General features: G+C 48.0%; 1 protein-coding gene across 3 annotated transcripts in view; it reads right to left on the minus strand.

Moving 5' to 3' along the window:
- fhit (fragile histidine triad diadenosine triphosphatase) overlaps positions 1-19,832 on the minus strand; it is a 1,624,435-nt gene that overhangs the window by 1,165,914 nt on the left and 438,689 nt on the right. The gene's annotated exons all lie outside the window — the stretch shown is intronic.

Consider the following 19,832-nt stretch of genomic DNA (forward strand, 5'->3'; position numbering starts at 1 on the left):
CCAGAGAACAATAAACTCATGGCATTTCTACTGTTCCAAAGATCAAAGAACAAAGAAAAGTACAGCACAGAAACAGGCCCTTCGGCCTACCAAGCCTGTGCCGACCATGCTACTTGTCTGAAGTAAAATCTTCTACACTTCCTGGGTCCGTATCCCTCTATTCCCATCCTATTCATGTATTTGTCAAGATGCCCCTTAAATGTCACTATCGTCCCTCCTTCTGCCACCTCCTCTGGCAGCGAGTTCCAGGCACCCACTACCCTCTGTGTAAAAAAACTTGCCTCGTACATCTTCTCTAAACCTTGCCCCTCGCACCTTAAACTATGCCCCCCTAGTAATTGATCCCTCTACCCTGGGAAAAAGCCTCTGACTACCCACTCTGTCCCTCATAATTTTGTAGACCTCTATCAGGGCCGCCCCTCAACCTCCGTCGTTCCAGTGAGAACAAACCGAGTTTATTCAACCACTCCTCATAGCTAATGCCCTCCATACCAGGCAATATCCTGGTAAATCCCTTCTGCACCCTCTCTAAAGCCTCCACATCCTTCTGGTAGTGTGGCGACCAGAACTGAACACTATACTCCAACTGTGGCCTAACTAAGGTTCTATACAGCTGCAACATGACTTGCCAATTCTTATACTCAATGCCCCGGCCAATGAAGGCAAGCATTCCATATGCCGTCTTGACTACCTTCTCCACCTGTGTTTCCCATTTCAGTGACCTGTGGACCTGTACACCTAGATCTTTTTGACTTTCAATACTCGAGGGTTCTATCATTAACTGTATATTCCCTATCTGCATTAGACCTTCCAAAATGCATTACCTCACATTTGTCCGGATTAAACTCCATCTGCCATCTCCATGCCCAAGTCTCCAAACGATCTAAATCCGGCTGTATCCTCTGACAGTCCTCATAGTTATCCGCAATTCCACCAACCTTTGTTTCGTCTGCAGACTTACTAATCAGACCAGTTACATTTTCCTCCAAATCATTTATATATACTACGAACAGCAAAGGTCCCAGCACTGATCCCTGTGGAACACCACTAGTCACAGCACTCCAATCAGAAAAGCACCCTTCCATTGCCACTCTCTGCATTCTATGACCTAGCCAGTTCTGTATCCATCTTGCCAGCTCACCCCTGATCCCGTGTGACTTCACCTTTTGTACCAGTCTGTCATGAGGGACCTTGTCAAAGGTCTTACTGAAGTCCATAAAGACAACATCCACTGCCCTACCTGCATCAATCATCTTTGTGACCTCCTTGAAAAACGCTATCAAGTTAGTGAGACACAACCTCCCCTTCACAAAACCATGCTGCCTCTCGCTAATACATCCATTTGCCTCCAAATGGGAGTAGATCCTGTCTCGAAGAATTCTCTCCAGTAATTTCCCTACCACTGACGTAAGGCTCATCGGCCTGTAGTTCCCTGGATTATCCTTGCTACCCTTCTTAAACAAAGGAACAACATTGGCTATTCTCCAGTCCTCCGGGACATCACCTTAACACAGTGAGGATCCAAAGATTTCTGTCAAGGCCTCAGCAATATCCTCTCTAGCCTCCTTCAGTATTCTGGGGTAGATCCCATCAGGTCCTGGGCACTGATCCACCTCAATATTTTTCAAGACTCCCAACACCTCGTCTTTTTGGATCTCAATGAGACCCAGGCCATCTACACCCCCTTCTCCAGGCTCAACATCCACCAATTCCTTCTCTTCGGTGAATACGGGTGCAAAGTATTCATTTCGTACCTCGCCCATTTCCTCTGGCTCCACACATAGATTCCCTCGCCTATCCTTCAGTGGGCCAACCCTTTCCCTGGCAACCCTCTTGCTTTTTATGTACGTGTAAAAAGCCTTGAGATTTTCATTAACCCTATTTGCCAATAACTTTTTGTGACCCCTTTTAGCCCTCCTCCTTGTTTAAGTTCCTTCCTACGTTCCTTATATTCCACACAGGCTCCGTCTGTTCCCAGCCTTCTAGCCCTGACAAATACCTCGTTTTTCTTTTTGACGAGGCCTACAATATCTCTCATTATCCAAGGTTCCCAAAATTTGCTGTATTTATCCTTTTTCCGCACAAGAACATGCCGGTCCTGAATTCCTTTCAACTGACATTTGAAAGCTTCCCGCATGTCAGATGTTGATTTACCCTTAAACATCCTCCCCCAATCTAGGTTCTTCAGTTCCCGCCTAATATTGTTATAATTAGCCTTCCCCCAATTTAGCACATTCACCCTAGGACCACTCTTATCCTTGTCGACCAGCACTTTAAAACTTACTGAATTGTGGTCACTGTTCCCGAAATGCTCCCCTACTGAAACTTCTACCAACTGGTCGGGCTCATTCCCCAATACCAGGTCCAGTATAGCCGCTTCCCTAGTTGGACTATCTGCATATTGTTTTAAGAATCCCCCCTGGATTCACCTGACAATCTCTGCACTGTCCAAGCCCCTCGCACTAAGTGAGTCCCAGTCAATATTGGGGAAGTTTAAGTCTCCCATCACAATAACCTGTTGCTTTTACTCCTTTCCAAAATCTGTCTACCTATCTGCTCCTCTATCTCCTGCTGGCTGTTGGGTGGCCTGTAGTAAACCCCCAACATTGTGTCTGCACCCTTCTTATTCCTGATCTCTACCAGATAGCCTCTGAGATGTCCTACCGCAGTACAGTTGTGATATTCTCCCTAACCAGTGGCGCAACTCCGCCACCCCTTCTATCCCACCTGAAACATCTAAATCCTGGAACTTATAGCTGCCAATCCTGTCCTTGCCTCAACCAGGTCATAGGTCCATGCACTAATCCAAGCTCTAAGTTCATCTGCCTTACCTGTTATACTTCTTGCATTAAAACATATGCACTTCAGGCCACCAGTTCCACAGTTGTCAGCAACATCTCCCTACCTGCTCTTCCTCAGAGCCATACTGGCTCTAATCCCTAGTTCTCCCTCAATCTTTTCACCTTCTGACCTATTGCTCACCTGATGGAACCATCAATTCTACGCGTGATGGATGCCCGGGAAAGTCATAGTCTTCCGAGTGGATGTCCGGTCAAGTAGATGCCGGTACATTCTGGCGAGCTTGATGCAGGATCGCTGCACTGAGTTGCGGGCCGCGTGATGAGTGCCCGGGGAAGTCGTAGTCTTCTGATGAGCTATCTGAGCATGGAGATACAGATAGGGCCCGTGGATCGCACGTGGTGAGCGGCGAGGAAGATGGCGTCCAAGATGGTGGCCCCCATGAGTCGCACGTGGCCGGCCGCATGGTGGGGGTTTGCCAAGATGGCGGCCCCCATGGATCGCACGTGGCGGGAGGGGGTGGAGTCGGGGCGTAGGCCGCCGCGTTTCGGGCCCCGTGGGCCCGCTGGTGCTGTGAGCGATTTGTTCTCTCTACTGGGGAGTTAGAAACCGGGGCCCGTTTCACGAGGCACACTCTGGCATCGTGGCCTTTCTTCCCGCAGTTGCTGCAGGTCGCGGATCGGGCTGGGCAGTGCTGCCGCGGGTGCTGCCTTTGGCCACAGAAATGGCAGGCTGGGGCAGCAGAGTGACTGGCTGGGGCCGCAGAGTAACTGGCTTTGGCAGCGCGGTAGCTGGGGGGCCGTGCGGCACAGGCCTGGGTGATTTGTTGGTCGGGGGCCCACGATGAGGTCGCGGGGTCTGCGGGAAATGAGGTGAGGCTGCGGAAGGAGACTTCCATAGTGGTAGCAGCCTCCACAGTAGTATCTAAGTCCTGGGCCCCCTTTTCTAGCAGTCTTTGGCGCACATAGTTCGATCTAAGGCTCGCTACGAAACCGTCCCACACAGCAAGCTCCCTATGTTCAGCCGCGGTAACGGCCTTATAATTACAGTCATTAGGGAGATTGTTCAGTTCACGTACAAACTCAGCTAGCGTTTCTGTAGGCGACTGACGGCGAGTCATAAACACGTGGCATGCATAAACCTCGTTAATGGGCCTAACGTACATTTTGTCCAATATCGCCAGCGCTGCGGTGTAAGAACCGGCCGGATTTAGCTGTGTGGAGATTCTGTGGCTTACCCTCGCGTGCAGTAGGCTGAGCTTTTGTTCCTCCGTTGTTTCAGCGGTGCTGGCGTCTGCCAGATAGGCCTTAAAACATCTCAGCCAGTGGGAGAAAATTTCTTTAGCCTCTGCATCCTGCGGGTCGAGTTCTAGGCATCCAGGCTTGAGGGCTGCTTCCATGATTTACTTCGACTGTTTTGTAAGTATATTAAATTGATGGAACCATCAATTCTACGGACACGTGCTTGTAGGATTAGAATAGCGGTTTTAATATACTTACAACAGAGCCAGCCTGTTCGACGTTGAACTTTCGATGAACTGACCAGCTGGCTCTGTGGCACGGATCTTTATACAGCAGCTTCAGGGGGAGGAGTTCTGGCAGAGCCAAGGGGGGGAGCCCAGTACAAACTCTCAAGTACTCCCAGAGCTACTCCCCCTGGTGGTCAGGTAGTGCAACTGCACTTACAATATCGGTACATATATACAATGGGAACAGAGTGACATTGGTAACTTATAATACCGTGTGAATCTCATTCACCACATTCACCCACTGTGAGAAAAATCAAGTCCGGCGGGGTGGTGGCTCACAGAGTTATTCTGTCCGGTGGACGAATTGTTAGTTGCGTTCTGCGGAGCACCGAGGTTGCAGCCTCTTGCGGTGGCTGGGTGGGTGTTGAGAGCTGGGGTACGATGATAGACTCCGGGGCGGGTCTCGTCCAAACTTCATACACCTCTGGCTCGACCAGAGACTGGGGGCGGGCTGGTGCGTGGAACAGGTGGGGCGAGCTTGCGGGATCGGGGGCGCAAGGGGGCGGCAGCATAGGGAACGGGGTAAGGGGTTCCTCAGTGGGGGTAGGGGAGGCTGGATCCAGCGGGTGCCAGGTCCCGAAGGCATACTGTGTCCTGGCGACCGTCCGGGAACTCCACGAATGCGTACTGGGGGTTGGAATGGAGGAGGCGCACCTTTTCAACAATGGGGTCGGTTTTGTGCGCCCTGACGTGCTTCCTCAGGAGAACCGAGCCTGATGTCCTCAGCCACGCCGGAAGTGAGACCCCGGTGGAAGTGCCCCTAGAAAAAATGAAGAGCTGCTCGTGAGGGGTTTGATTGGTCGCTGGACAGAGGAGAGATCGAATTGCGTGGAGCGCGTCTGGGAGGACTTCTTGCCATTGGGAGACTTGGAGTTTTCTAGACCGGAGGGTCAGTAGGACGGTCTTCCAGACCGTTGCGTTCTCCCTCTCCACCTGCCCGTTCCCCCTGAGGTTGTAACTGGTAGTCCTGCTCGAGGCGATGCCCTTGTCGAGCAGGTACTGACGCAGCTCATCGCTCATAAAGGACGAACCCCGGTCGCTGTGCATGTAGCTGGGGGAAACCAAACAGGGTGAAGACACTATGCAGGGCCCTAATGACTGTGTGGGAGGTCATGTCGAGGCACAGGATAGCAAAAGGGAATCGGGAGAACTCGTCTATGATGTTGAGGAAATAAATGTTCTTGTTAGTGGAGGGGAGTGGCCCTTTGAAATCGATCACAAGGCGTTCAAAGGGCCTAGAAGCCTTGACCAGGTGGGCCCTGTCTGGTCTATAGAAGTGCGGTTTGCACTCTGCACAGATCGGGCAGTCCCTGGTGACCGCTCTTACCTCCTCGTTGGAGAAAGGCAGGTTTCGAGCTCTGACGTAGTGGGCGAGCTGGGTGACCCATGGATGGCAGAGGTCATCGTGGATGACTTTCAGACGGCTGATCTGCGTGCTGGCGCATGTCCCGCTGGATAGGGCATCCGAGGGCTCGTTGAGCTTCCCCGGTCGATATTTAATATCGTAACTATAGGTGGAGTTCGATCCTCCACCGAAGGATTTTATAGTTTTTTATTTTGCCCCTTTGCGAGTTGTCAAACATAAAGGCAACTGATCGTTGGTCGGTGAGGAGGGTGAACTTCCTACCTGCGAGGTAGTGCCTCCAGTGACGAACAGCCTCCACGATGGCTTGTGCTTCCTTCTCGACTGAGGAGTGTCGGAGTTCTGAAGCGGATAGGGTACGGGAGAAAAATGCAACGGGCCTCCCTGCCTGATTTAAAGTGGCTGCTAGAGCTACCTCTGAGGCGTCGCTCTCAACCTGAAAGGGAGTGGATTCATCCACCGCCCGCATGGCTGCTTTGGCGATGTCCTCCTTGATGCAGCTGAAAGCCTGGAGCACCTCAGCTGACAGGGGAAATCGTGTGGCCTTAAAGAGTGGGCGGGCTTTGTCCGCATGCTGAGGGACCCACTGGGCGTAGTATGAAAAGAACCCCAAGCACCGTTTGAGGGCCTTGGAGAAATGAGGGAGGGGGAGTTCTAAGAGGGGTCTGGGCCCAGGACTCCGTTCTCCACGACGTAGCTGAGGATGGCCAGTCTGTTTGTGTGGAAAACGCATTTATCCTTGTTATAAGTGAGGTTTAATTTCTGTGCCGTTTGGAGAAAACGGTGGAGGTTGGCGTCGTGGTCCTGTTGGTCATAGCCACAGATGGTAACATTGTCCAGATACGGAAACGTGGCCCGCAGCCCGTACTGGTCTACCATTCGGTCCATTGGTCGTTGGAACACCGAAACCCCGTTAGTGACGCCGAAGGGAACCCGGAGGAAATGAAAGAGGTAGCCATCGGCCTCGAACGCCGTGTAGTGGCGGTACTCCGGGCGGATTGGGAGCTGGTGGTATGCAGACTTCAGATCCACCGTGGAAAATAGCCGATATTGGGCGACCTGGTTAACCATGTCTGCAATTCTGGGGAGTGGATACACGTCTAGGAGTGTAAAGCGATTTATGGTCTGACTAGTCGACGACCATGCCCCTCACTGAACAGCCGTCGGACCTCCGATCGGATAAAGACCCTATCCTGTAGGCTGTATCGCCTGCTGCGAGTAGCTACTGGTTTGCAATCTGGAGTGAGATTGGCGAAGAGAGGAGGGGGGGAGATGCGCAGCGTGGTTAGGCTGCAGATAGTGAGTGGGGGCAGGGGCCCGCCGAAGCTGAGGGTGAGGCTCTTGAGGTTGCACTGGAAATCCAGGCCTAATAAGAGTGGCGCGCAGAGGTCGGGCAGGACATAAAGTTTAAATTTCGAATAACTAGCGCCTCGAATTGTGAGCGTAGCAACTGTGCGTCCTTGGATTTGGACTGAGTGGGAGCCCGAAGCGAGGGTGATAATTTGGCTCACAGGAAAAATAGGAGGCGAACAGCGTCTTACCAGCTCTGGGTGTATAAAGCTCCCGGAGTCAAAGAGGCATGGCGTGCTGTACCCATTGATCTGGACCTCCGCCATCAAACTACGTAGGTGCTTGGGGCGGGATTGATCTAGGGTGACCGCGTTGAGTTGCGGGCCGCGTGATGGATGCCCGGGAAAGTCATAGTCTTCCGAGTGGATGTCCGGTCAAGTAGATGCCGGTACATTCTGGCGAGCTTGATGCAGGATCGCTGCACTGAGTTGCGGGCCGCGTGATGAGTGCCCGGGGAAGTCGTAGTCTTCTGATGAGCTATCTGAGCATGGAGATACAGATAGGGCCCGTGGATCGCACGTGGTGAGCGGCGAGGAAGATGGCGTCCAAGATGGTGGCCCCCATGAGTCGCACGTGGCCGGCCGCATGGTGGGGGTTTGCCAAGATGGCGGCCCCCATGGATCGCACGTGGCGGGAGGGGGTGGAGTCGGGGCATAGGCCGCCGCGTTTCGGGCCCCGTGGGCCCGCTGGTGCTGTGAGCGATTTGTTCTCTCTACTGGGAAGTTAGAAACCGGGGCCCGTTTCACGAGGCACACTCTGGCATCGTGGCCTTTCTTCCCGCAGTTGCTGCAGGTCGCGGATCGGGCTGGGCAGTGCTGCCGCGGGTGCTGCCTTTGGCCACAGAAATGGCAGGCTGGGGCAGCAGAGTGACTGGCTGGGGCCGCAGAGTAACTGGCTTTGGCAGCGCGGTAGCTGGGGGGCCGTGCGGCACAGGCCTGGGTGATTTGTTGGTCGGGGGCCCACGATGAGGTCGCGGGGTCTGCGGGAAATGAGGTGAGGCTGCGGAAGGAGACTTCCATAGTGGTAGCAGCCTCCACAGTAGTATCTAAGTCCTGGGCCCCCTTTTCTTGCAGTCTTTGGCGCACATAGTTCGATCTAAGGCTCGCTACGAAACCGTCCCACACAGCAAGCTCCCTATGTTCAGCCGCGGTAACGGCCTTATAATTACAGTCATTAGGGAGATTGTTCAGTTCACGTACAAACTCAGCTAGCGTTTCTGTAGGCCACTGACGGCGAGTCATAAACACGTGGCATGCATAAACCTCGTTAATGGGCCTAACGTACATTTTGTCCAATATCGCCAGCGCTGCGGTGTAAGAACCGGCCGGATTTAGCTGTGTGGAGATTCTGTGGCTTACCCTCGCGTGCAGTAGGCTGAGCTTTTGTTCCTCCGTTGTTTCAGCGGTGCTGGCGTCTGCCAGATAGGCCTTAAAACATCTCAGCCAGTGGGAGAAAATTTCTTTAGCCTCTGCATCCTGCGGGTCGAGTTCTAGGCATCCAGATTTGAGGGCTGCTTCCATGATTTACTTCGACTGTTTTGTAAGTATATTAAATTGATGGAACCATCAATTCTACGGACACGTGCTTGTAGGATTAGAATAGCGGTTTTAATATACTTACAACAGAACCAGCCTGTTAGCCGTTGAACTTTCGATGAACTGGCCGGCTGGCTCTGTGGCACGGAACTTTATACAGCAGCTCCAGGGGGATGAGTTCTGGGTGGAGCCAAGTGGGAGCCCAGTACAAACTCTCGCGTACTCCCAGAGCTACTCCCCCTGGTGGTCAGGTAGTGCAACTGCACTTACAATATCGGTACATATGGGAACAGAGTGACATTGGTAACTTATAATACCGTGTGAATCTCATTCACCACACCACCATTACAAGATTGCAAAAGATGAATTCTTCTTCTGGAGTGAACAAATCTAAGTACTAATCAGTCTGAAATGGGCAAAAGCATTCTGTTGAAACATAATTACCAACAGAATTATTGCTTTCTGGGACACAACACCATGATGACATTGCAAACTCATATTCGAGAGATTGAAGTGATATGATCAGTAGAATAACCAGTCGTCCCTAATATATGTATGGATATGAACTAGATTAGAAAGTGGGATGAGGAAAATTCAATGTGTCAATAATAAACAGATTAAACAGCTTGTCCGGAAAAGCTGTGTATTTGTGGATGACAGTGCTAGATTTATTTTCAATGTATGTGACTGGCAATTCAACAGCAAGGGAAAATAAAAATAACTAATAGCAGTCATTATTAACAGCCCACATTAGAACCACCTTTAAAGCAAACCCTTAAAAGAGGCAAAACACAGAATTACTGATTATGTATTACAAACTGTCTGTCACTCATGTGGTAAACTGCTAAAACTAATTTGCACTCAAGCATGGGTCTGTTCAACAGTGACAAAACTGTTGGGAGTTTATCTACCATATGCACTGCCATTCTATTAAAATAAGTTATAAAGAAATTAGCAATTTATATAAGCACAGAGGAAAACAGAAGTTCAACTCTTGTATTACTTTTGTGTTACAGCACATTGTCTGTCTGGACAACTTTCCAGTGTGCTGTGTTAATGAATCCTTTCAAGCAGAATACGACAGATTCGCTGTTTTAGTTCTGTAAAGCTTAACTAAAACAGTTGTTAAGCATAATACAGGTAATTTTAACCTAGAAACATTGTGAGCTTACTTCTTTGATAACTTTTTTGCTCCCCTAAAATTTTTCACTTGTCCATTTTTCGAAGACTTTGGCCTCTGAATTAATATAAAATAGGTTGGAGAAAAATATGATATCTGAAGTGTCCTTGCTCAGTCCCCTGAGAAAGTACTCACCAACATAAAACATGCTCATTCCCTGTAAGACTGCATGGCTGATTGGGATACAATTTAAAAGAGAATGTTACATGGCACTGGGTCACCAACACACGTGACACTCCATACTCAGATATGCTAATTTATGCAGACAAGGTTAGTTCATAGCTTTTTCCTTTGAATTTGGTTTGTGTTATTCAAACGGATGTAAAATATTAATCTGAAACATTATTTCAAAGACTTCTCCTCCTTAGTAATGTCTGTGATTTTTGGAAACAGAATTTTCCAGAAGTAAATGTTGAATAAAAATGATTAATGGTCCCTGACACTATAATATAAATTGTCCTTCATGAATATCTGCTGATTATTTTTGTGTATTCTTATGCAAAACTGTAAATTAGCATTGCAAAGTAGCCGAGACAGATAGATGAAAATGATGATATGTGGAATGGTTTTCTTTATTGCACACAATGGAACATTGATAATACAGTACTGTTCTGCGTCCCACATCGTTCCTTCCTCTGAAGATACATTCAGTGGGAAGGAAGACAAAGCTGTATGATATGGTTATCTGCATGACATTATTTTTTCCGTACAATATACCTAGATATGCTTAGGTTTGAGAACATACTAACAAATACAGACAGAGGAAAAGTGATAATGACCTGCAAATGTTCCTGTCCTTCAAGAGGATTGGAGGTCACCCAAAAATGCCATATCCACTATATTGGGCAGTAAACAGATAAATATTGGATTTGTCAGTTTGAGGGTAGAGATGCAGGATCGGAAGCAACAGAATAATGCCCGACATAATCTTAATGACTGCATAAAATTATTTTTCATCATCATTTTATTCTGAAGCTAGAAAAGAACATAATACCATGTGGCCCTATGTCAGTCCCATTTTACTGAACCAATTGACTGGCATCATTCTTTTGATGTGACACTTATACACTGCTCAGATGGCAATTACAACAAAAAATATGTTTTGACTGTCACAGAGTAAGATATGTATTTGGAGCTATAATAAATGTGATTTAGCACCGGGGTGTATTTACAAGCAAAGGACAAAACATTTGTCAGTCACTCAGAATAAGATGGCAAGAAGACTTTATTTGCTGCTCCAATTTATTGTATAATTTCAGGTCAAACATATGTGACATTGTACAGCACAAGACCTCACCTAAACTCATGCTTCAACTGTGCTTGTATTCAAATCATTCTCTGTAAACAAACACTTCTAAACTTAATGGCCGGGATTTTCCAAGCCTGCTGCGGGTCGAAGAATTGCCGGGGGCACGGGAAATTCTCGCCACACTGCTCCGATGATTCTCTGGCAACTGGAGAATCAGCGCCAATCGCGCCCTCGCGAGGGCTCCGAAATAGGCTCCCGTGGCGATTCTCCACGGGCGACGGGCCGAACTCCCGCTGAGTCCCACAGGCATGGTTCCAATCTGGTACCACCCGGCAGGAGCTCGGACCCGCGGCTGCGGTGAATATCCTGGTGGGGGTGCGGGGGACCTCCAAGAGGCCCTAGCCCACGATCGGGGGCTTCCGATCGGCGGGCGGCCACGATCTGGGGGGTGCCTACCTCCTTCCCCGTGGTCCGCTGTAAGGTCCCCGACATGTTGCTCCACGCCGGCGCGGAGATGGCAACCACGCGCATTCGCGGACCCGCGCTGGCCACGCAGGGCGCCTTTCGGCGCCGGAGCAGTGTGCAGCACTCCGGCACTGTGCTAGCCCCCTGAACACCGGTGAATTGCTGGGCCAGGCGAACCGTTGACGCCGGCATACACCACTCCGGTGTTTACGCCGGCGTCAATACGTGGCCAGGATTTCGGTCAATATGTCCATAAAAGAGTTAGCAAACAGAAAAAAAAAATTGCAGGATTCTAAAATAGAATAACTCAGTCTGAATTTTGTGATTCTGATCACAGCTGTGCCGGTCCTTTTAAAACATCAGGGGTAGATTTTGCACGGTTTTTTTCTGAGGTTTTATCAGTGCTATCCAGATAAAATTAGCCAATACAGCACTGAAGACTTACATCATGTGCAAATCAAATTTCACCCATCTTTAATGGTGGTTTGAAAATCATTTCACTCAAAGTCATTGCTGTTCGCAGAAATGGCCACATCAAGATTGAAATAATTTAAAAAAAATTAATTTAGAGTACCCAATATATTTTTTCCAATTAAGGGACAATTTAGCATGGCCAATCCATCACTTCTTTGGGTTGTGGGGGTGGGTGAAATCTACGCAAGCACTGGAAGAATGTGCAAACTCCATACGGACAGTGACCCAGGGCCGGTATTGAATTTGAGACCTCGGCGCTGTGAGGCAGCAGTGCTAGCCATTGTGCCGCCGTGCTGCCCCTAAGATTGAAATAATGAGGGTGGAATGTTCCTGCTTTTTGTTGTTCAAGCAGCATTGAGCTTCTTTTCTTAGGCACACAGGCATAAGTAGGTACACATGAAACATTCTTACATATTACAGTTAATTTATTAAGAAACTGATTAGTGTGCACCAATGAAATTAGAAATGATTTGGTGTAGGTTTTTAACCAATTTTCAATTATTTAAAATCTGGTTGCTCATAACCCCAAAGATGTGGTTCGGTAGCCTGGCCGTGCTAAATTGCCCCTTAGGTGTTCAGGGACATGCAGGTTAGGTTACTGGGATAGAGCTGAGTGGACTTGTTAGAGTGCTCTTTCAGAGGGTCAGTGCAGACTCGATTAGCTGAATGGCCTCCTTCGCACTGTCACAATTCTCTAAGTGGAGCTCTAATTACAAAATTATATTCAGTGATAAACCCATTTTTAGCCGTGCTATCAAAACCACACTAGGATACTAGTCAGATATATCAAATTTTTTTTAAAGCAAAGAAAAAATGTTTATATTCCATCACGTTGACTGACTTTGCTGGTTAATGGAAGATTTTATATTTGTGACTTTATCGCTTTATCGGAAACTTGAAATATAAACTAACCAGTAAAATTTGTGCCCATTTCCAGATTGTGTCCAAAGCAGAAACACTGTACTGCATAAGGGAAAATTATGTTATGAACTGGATAATGGTCAGCTTCAAATGTTACCTCATGCATAAATACTACTCAAAATATTTGAACTACACAGCTGACCAAAACAGTATCTTCAATCAGAAACTAGAGGAAAATAATTTATTTGTGATTGTCTGCAGCTCTGCACACAAATTGCACTTGATATACTCCAACTTTATATTGGACAATCCCCTCAGGAGCGAAGAATATTGTCATGTGTGGACCATGTGACTGCAATATTATGCAATGGAATGTGAGAAAGACAAAACACAGAATCAATAGCCTGGATATTGAAATAGAGCAAAGATTTGGGTCGCAATTCTCTGGATAGATTTCGAAGTGTGGTAGTGAGCGGGAATTGCCGCAATGCAATTCAACTTTAATTGGTCCACTTAATGAGGTCTCGCGGGCTTCTTGTCACAAATGAAGGCTCTCCAGCTGATTCACTGTGACCGCGCTCGCCTGCCCCGCTAACAAAGTCAAGCAACACTTAAGCTACACTTGCTCGGCCAACCCCAACCAGCTCACAATAATGGCTCCGAGGAGACCGACTCCAAGATTCGGGGGTGCTGACCTGGGGCCTGGGGAGGCCACAAGGCAGCCATCCTGCATGGGATGACGTGGTGGCAGGTGTCAGCTAGGGGAGTGTGATTCGGAGAACGAGCTTTCAGTGCAGTAAGAAGGTCAACGACCTACACCGAGCAGCACGAGTGAATAGACACCAATGCCCTCCCCCCTCCCCCCAAGGGAGCATCCACTCTTCAGCTCCCCATGGAACCTCAACGCTTCCTCCACTCCGTGTCCCTTCAACCTCCCCCCCCCCACCCCCCGCAAACCTCCCTTCACACCCACCCCCACCACGACTGTGAACCACCTGTGTGGCTAACAACGCTCTCTCTGTCTCCCCTCAGGAAAAAACTCTCCCATACCACTGGCGGAGAGGTGCCAGACTTAAGAATCCTCACCTCCTTCGAGGATGTGCCCTGGAGGTGACCAGCTGGCCAAGGACAGATCTGTCACCCACACAGAGACTGGCAGACACCGCAGGGTGAGGAACCACCGGAGGACCTGTCAGTCGTGAGTTGATATTGCCTTACTGGTCGACTCATCCCTCCCACTGACCACATATCCATTCTCTCGCAAGTCCTCCAGCTGACAGTGCTGGCCCATCCCAGGCGGCATCCTCTACTGACTCCGAGGAGAACCCGTCAGACGAGAGCTCCGAAGATGCAACCGTTATAGTGTCGGCACAGCTGTCATCCCCACCCTCCACCAGCGCTGATACACGCACTTCAGTGGGACAGGTTAGCAGAGGTTTAGGAGCATAATGTAGTGAGCACCACACTGCTGATGATGCACATCAGGTGAAGGCAGGAACTCCCAGGCAAGGCAGCAAGCAGTTGGAGGGCTGCTAAATCCCGGGACTCAGCCGGGTCCCATCCTGATGCTGAGCCTGTGATACAGAGGTCCTCAGAGCTGATCGAGAAGATAAGATGCAGCCAGGAGGGGGAGATGTCAATGTCACTCCAGCAGATCCATAGACAATTGGAGGAATCCCAGAGGCTACAGCCACAGGAGATGGCACCAATAGTGTGTGGAACCAAGGCCAACAACTGCTCGGGTGGCGACTGCAGTGGAAAGCCTGGTGTACAACGTCAACACCTTTAATGAAGGTGTCCAAGGGGTCGCGCAGTCGGTAATGGCCATGGCAGAGGGTCTTGGCAGAATGTCCGACTCGCTGGGGGATGTCACCCAGTACCAGGCCAACCTTGATGAGGTGCTGCGGGACAGGTCCAGCTCTCAGATGGGTATGACCAAGACATTGCGGAGCTTGTCAATCTGCAGGTGGACATTGCTGAGGCGCTGCAGGGCATGTCCTGGTCACTGAGGATCATCGCTGAAGGCGTTGGCACAACGGTGCCGTCTATGGGGAACCGCCAGGGCTGGTAGAGCCAGATGACACAGGGGCAGCCGGGGTTCAAAGCAGCTGCCCCTCTGTCCCAAGGTGAACCTCAAGAGCCCTGTGGGCACCGACCGGAGGAGCGGACACTGAGTCGCACAGAGTGGCAATGTGGCCATAACTCCCCCTGGTTCCACCCTTCTAATGAGGCTATAATGAGGTCAGCAACGGGACAAGGCGGCACGGCTGTGTATATGCCAGCAACATGAGAGCTGGGGCCTTCTGGCCCCAGAGAACGGCCACCGAAGGCCACGGGACGAGGTAGGCAACTGACTGCCTCCACCTCAAACGTTCATCATTGGGGAAACATCTAGCTGTACTGGTACAGCTAGAAGGGCCAAGCACATTGAGGATCACATCACTGAGGGCACCGGGGGAGGGGAGGGGGGGCGTGGTGTTTTGGGGAATGGGTTTGCAGCACCATCAGGAGTGGGATATTGTACAACACATTAAACACCTTTTTGCACAACCATTACGACGCCTCTGTCACTTTCTTCCACAATGTCATGAGACAGATCAACGCTAGCCTCCAAGACGGTCTGGATTCAATGCAGTTTGCCTACCACCGCAAATCGGTTATCAGCAGATGCTACGTTCAACACTCGAACACCTCGACAACAAGGACACTTACATCAGACTGCTATTCATTAACTACAGCTCTGTCTTCAACACCATTATCCCGACAAAACTAATAACCAAACTCTACAATCTTGGACTTGACCCCTCCCTGCTGGATCCTTGACTTCCGCACCAACAGACCGCAATCTATCAGGATAGGTAACAGCTCCTTCTCCACAATAGTCCTCAAACACCGGGGCCCCACAAGATTGTGTGCTCAGTTCTCTATTGTACTCCCTGTACACACACGACAGGGGGGCAAGATTTAACTTGAATTTAATCTGTAGGTTTACGGATGATACGACTGTGGTGAGTTGTATCCCAAACAATGACGAGTCAGACTACAGTAGGGAGATAGATCACTTGGTTGCATGCTGTACTGAAAGCAACCTCTCTCTCAATGTCAACAAAACCAAGGAACTGATGATCATCAACTTCAGGAAGCGTAGTATGACATCCCCCGCTGTCCACATTAATGGCTCCGGAGGAGATGATTGGTCGCTTTAAGTTCCTGGGGGGTCACCATCACCACCAGACTGTCCTGGTCCACCCGCGTTGATGGAACAGTTAAGAAAGCCCAAGAATGTCTCGGTTTCCTACAGAAACTGAAGGAATTCGGCATGTCTCCATCGACTATCACAAACTTCTGCAGATGTGCTGTAGGGAGCATCCTATCTGGCTACATCATAGCTTAGTATGGCACCTGCTCGGCCCATGATCGCAAGAAACTGCAGAGTGTGGTGAACTCAGCCCAACGCATCACACAAGCTTACCACCCTCCTATTGCTTCTGCCTGAATCTCCCCCTGCCTCAGGAAGGCAGACAGCATTGTCAGAGACCCCTCGCACCCAGGCTTTGCCCTCTTCCAAACCCTTCAATCTGGCAGAAGATACAAAAATCTGAAGACTTGTACATCCAGATTTAGGAACAGCTTCTTCCCCACTGTTACCAGACTCCTCAACCACTCTCCCTCGGACTGATCTGTTCCCTGTAAGACACTATTCACGACGCTCTATGCTGCTCTTGCTTATGTTGTATTATTTTATTTTGCCCTTGATCCATACTGTAACCAATTACTTATTTGTCAATGTACTGTGTACTTTTACACATTCACTGTAACTATCTAATTTTTTGTCCACTGTGCACATACCCTTGGCTGCAGAAAAATACTTCGGTACATGTGACGATAAATAAATCAAATCAAAATTGGACTGATCTCTGGACCCTTTGTCCATCTCTCCAGACAACACCAAAGAATTTGAAGCTGTCAACCTTGGCCCCGTTGATGCTGACAGGGATGTGTACAATACTTGGCTTCCTGAAGTCAGTGACTAACTCAGTTTTGCTGACATTGAGGGAGAGATTGTTATTCTACTAGGTCCTCTATCTCCCTCCTATATTCTGATCCATTGTTATTCGAGATCAGATCCACTATCATGTCATCAGCAAATCTGTAGATGGAGTTAGAGCCAAATTTTGCTACACGGTCACGTGTGTATAGAGAGTATAGTAGGGGGCTAAATACATTATTGAGGTCTACCGTGGAGGAGGTGTTGTTGTTTATCCTTACTGATGGTGGTCTATGGGTCAGAAAGTCGAGGGTCCAGTTGCAGAGTGAGAAGCCAAGTCCTAGGTTTAGGAGCTTTGACATGACCTTGGCTGGGATTATGGTGCTTAAGGCAGAGCTGTTTTTAGGGCATGAGTTTACGCGGATCTAATATACCGTTATATACTCGTGTAACATGCGACTTTTGAGCACCTAATTTGAAGCCTAAATTTCGGGGGTCGCATGATACGCGAGGTACAACAATCGCGGGTCTGAAATGCTGGCCAAGATAAGTCACATAGCATCCAGCTGGCTTTACTAGCGTCGTTCAGCCACTTGCCGTTTCCATTCATAAAAACATGAATGGAAACGTCAAGTGGCTGAACATCTTCCCATCAGAATGCTGTGGTCAAAATCTGAAGAGTAGTATTCTGATGGGAAGATGGGAAGAGTGGATTCTGCTGTGAAAGCTGTTCAAACAGCTTTCCAGCTGGCTTTACTAGCGTCGTTCAGCCACTTGCCGTTTCCATTCATAAAAACATGAATGGAAACGTCAAGTGGCTGAACATCTTCCCATCAGAATACTACTCTTCAGATTTTGACCACAGCATTCTGATGGGAAGATGTTCAGCCACTTGACGTTTCCATTCATGTTTTTATGAATGGAAACGGCAAGTGGCTGAACGACGCTAGTAAAGCCAGCTGGAAAGCTGTTCGAATCGCCAACAGCTTTCACAGCAGAATCCACTCTGCAGAAACCACACACAATTATACCATTTGGAAGTTTTAGTTTCCAAAATTAATTTCCAAAAAAGTGACTCGCATGATACATGAGGTATACCATAAAATCATGTTTTGGGGACGAAAATTTAGGGGTCGCATGATACGCTAGAGCGAAGGATATGCGAGTATATACGGTATTTGCAATCTGCCTCTGCCCGTCGAGGTAAAGGAAAGCCACATGCAAGTTTTGTGCTGCCACAATATTTACCTGATTGGAGGCATTTGGTCATATGTTTAAATACTGTTGCCTGCCTCGGTGCTCCTAATTCTGGCCTCTTGAGCATTTCTAATTTAAATATGACCACCATTGGTGGCCTTGTCTTCAGTTGACAAGACCCTAAGTCTTGTAATATCCTTGCTAAACCTCTCCTCCTTTCTACCTCGTTTTCCTTCTGTAAGAAACTCCCCCAAACAAGTTTCTGGTTATGAGCCAAAATATACCTTTGAGTGACTATGTAAACCATCCTGTGGCATTTCATTACGTTAAAGGCACTACATAAATTCAAGTTGATACTACGGTATTATTGAGACTGGTCAGACAATGCAGCTTAGAAAAACAGTATTTAATATTTTTGCTTGAGATAGGTGGGTAATCATCAGCAGGGACTTTTGAAACATTGTGAGAGTTGGAGATTTTCAATATTTGAAAAGAGTTATCAAAAGTCAACCCTGGATCACTGTAATTTTTCTCAATACTAAATTGTACATTATTTTTCTCTTCCCGTACATGATGCAATTATGTCTTATCCTTATGTCGCTCAATACTGAATTTATTTACATTACTGGTTCCAATTGATTTGGTGCTATCAGTAGCTTGAATGATTTTTGATCTGTGTCAGGAAGCAATTAACTAAACTTTTAATGCTGTTTCTGTTTGTGAGAAAATCAAAGCGAAATGAGATGCTTTACTGCAAGAATTGACAGGTTCACTGGTGCATGAAATTTGTTGATTTGTAAACTTATGAAAATACTGCTATGAAAAGGTATTTTTAAAGTTCTTCCCACAGAGCTGTTAGATAATCCTTTTGAGATATATTTTACATCAACATAAACCAATGGGTCTTTGTTCAAGAGAACCAGTGGTAGCTAGTTACAGGGATTTGGGAAAACAAACCAAAAAGCAGACAGAAAACGATCAATAATTTTCAGGAACGTGCATTTCTCAATTTAACCTGTAAATGTAGAGCAACTGACAGACTAGGATTTATCAACAACAAAATACTGATTGAGGGATGAACACAGATCCTGGCTAGAAATCTGAGCTTATCAGAATTTGGCAGTTAAGCCAAAAGTGAACTTTAGCAGAATTTTCCCATCATACAAGAACTCCAAACTAAACCAAGCAACATTGAAAAGTGGAAAAAAAGTCAATATTTCTCTTTTATTTCTGATTTTGAACCTAACAATGCCCAGGAGTAGCTCCAGATTTAATAGATAGCAGTCATTTCAAATCCGAATAAAGTTGGTGGTCATCCCAAAGCCAATAACAATCAAGTGTCTCAAGAGCATATATTTTGCTTCATGTATCAACTAATTCTACAAATGGTGACAACAGCATTCTAGTAGAGTATTCAGAAATTAAATTAAGAGAAAAAGAACGCTCGCAGGCAACGTTACCGATAATTCGGGATGTCAAGGATACATCCAACCAAATTTCCCCAGCCCATTCCCTCTAAAATGGTTCTTTTGCATAAATAGATACTTGAAACCTTTCCATGGCTACTGCCAACGAGATTACAAAAGGCAATTGTTCAAATGAGTCATGAATTGCCAGCATTTGTTGATGCCTCAAAGTGCTTCAACTATTATGCTATAATACGATTGAGAAACCAGAAACAGATTAAATTTACATGAGAAAAGGTTAATGGGGAGGGAGGCGCACTTTAACCTGAAACAAAAAGACGGGTGGATCTGGATTGATTGGGAGCTTGCGTGTTACAAATCTGATCCCAACCTCATCCTGCCGACCTTTTTTTCATAAACGGGGGCGGGGCGGGGGC

Source organism: Scyliorhinus canicula, chromosome 11, assembly GCF_902713615.1.
Source record: "Scyliorhinus canicula chromosome 11, sScyCan1.1, whole genome shotgun sequence".
Taxonomy (NCBI): domain Eukaryota; kingdom Metazoa; phylum Chordata; class Chondrichthyes; order Carcharhiniformes; family Scyliorhinidae; genus Scyliorhinus; species Scyliorhinus canicula.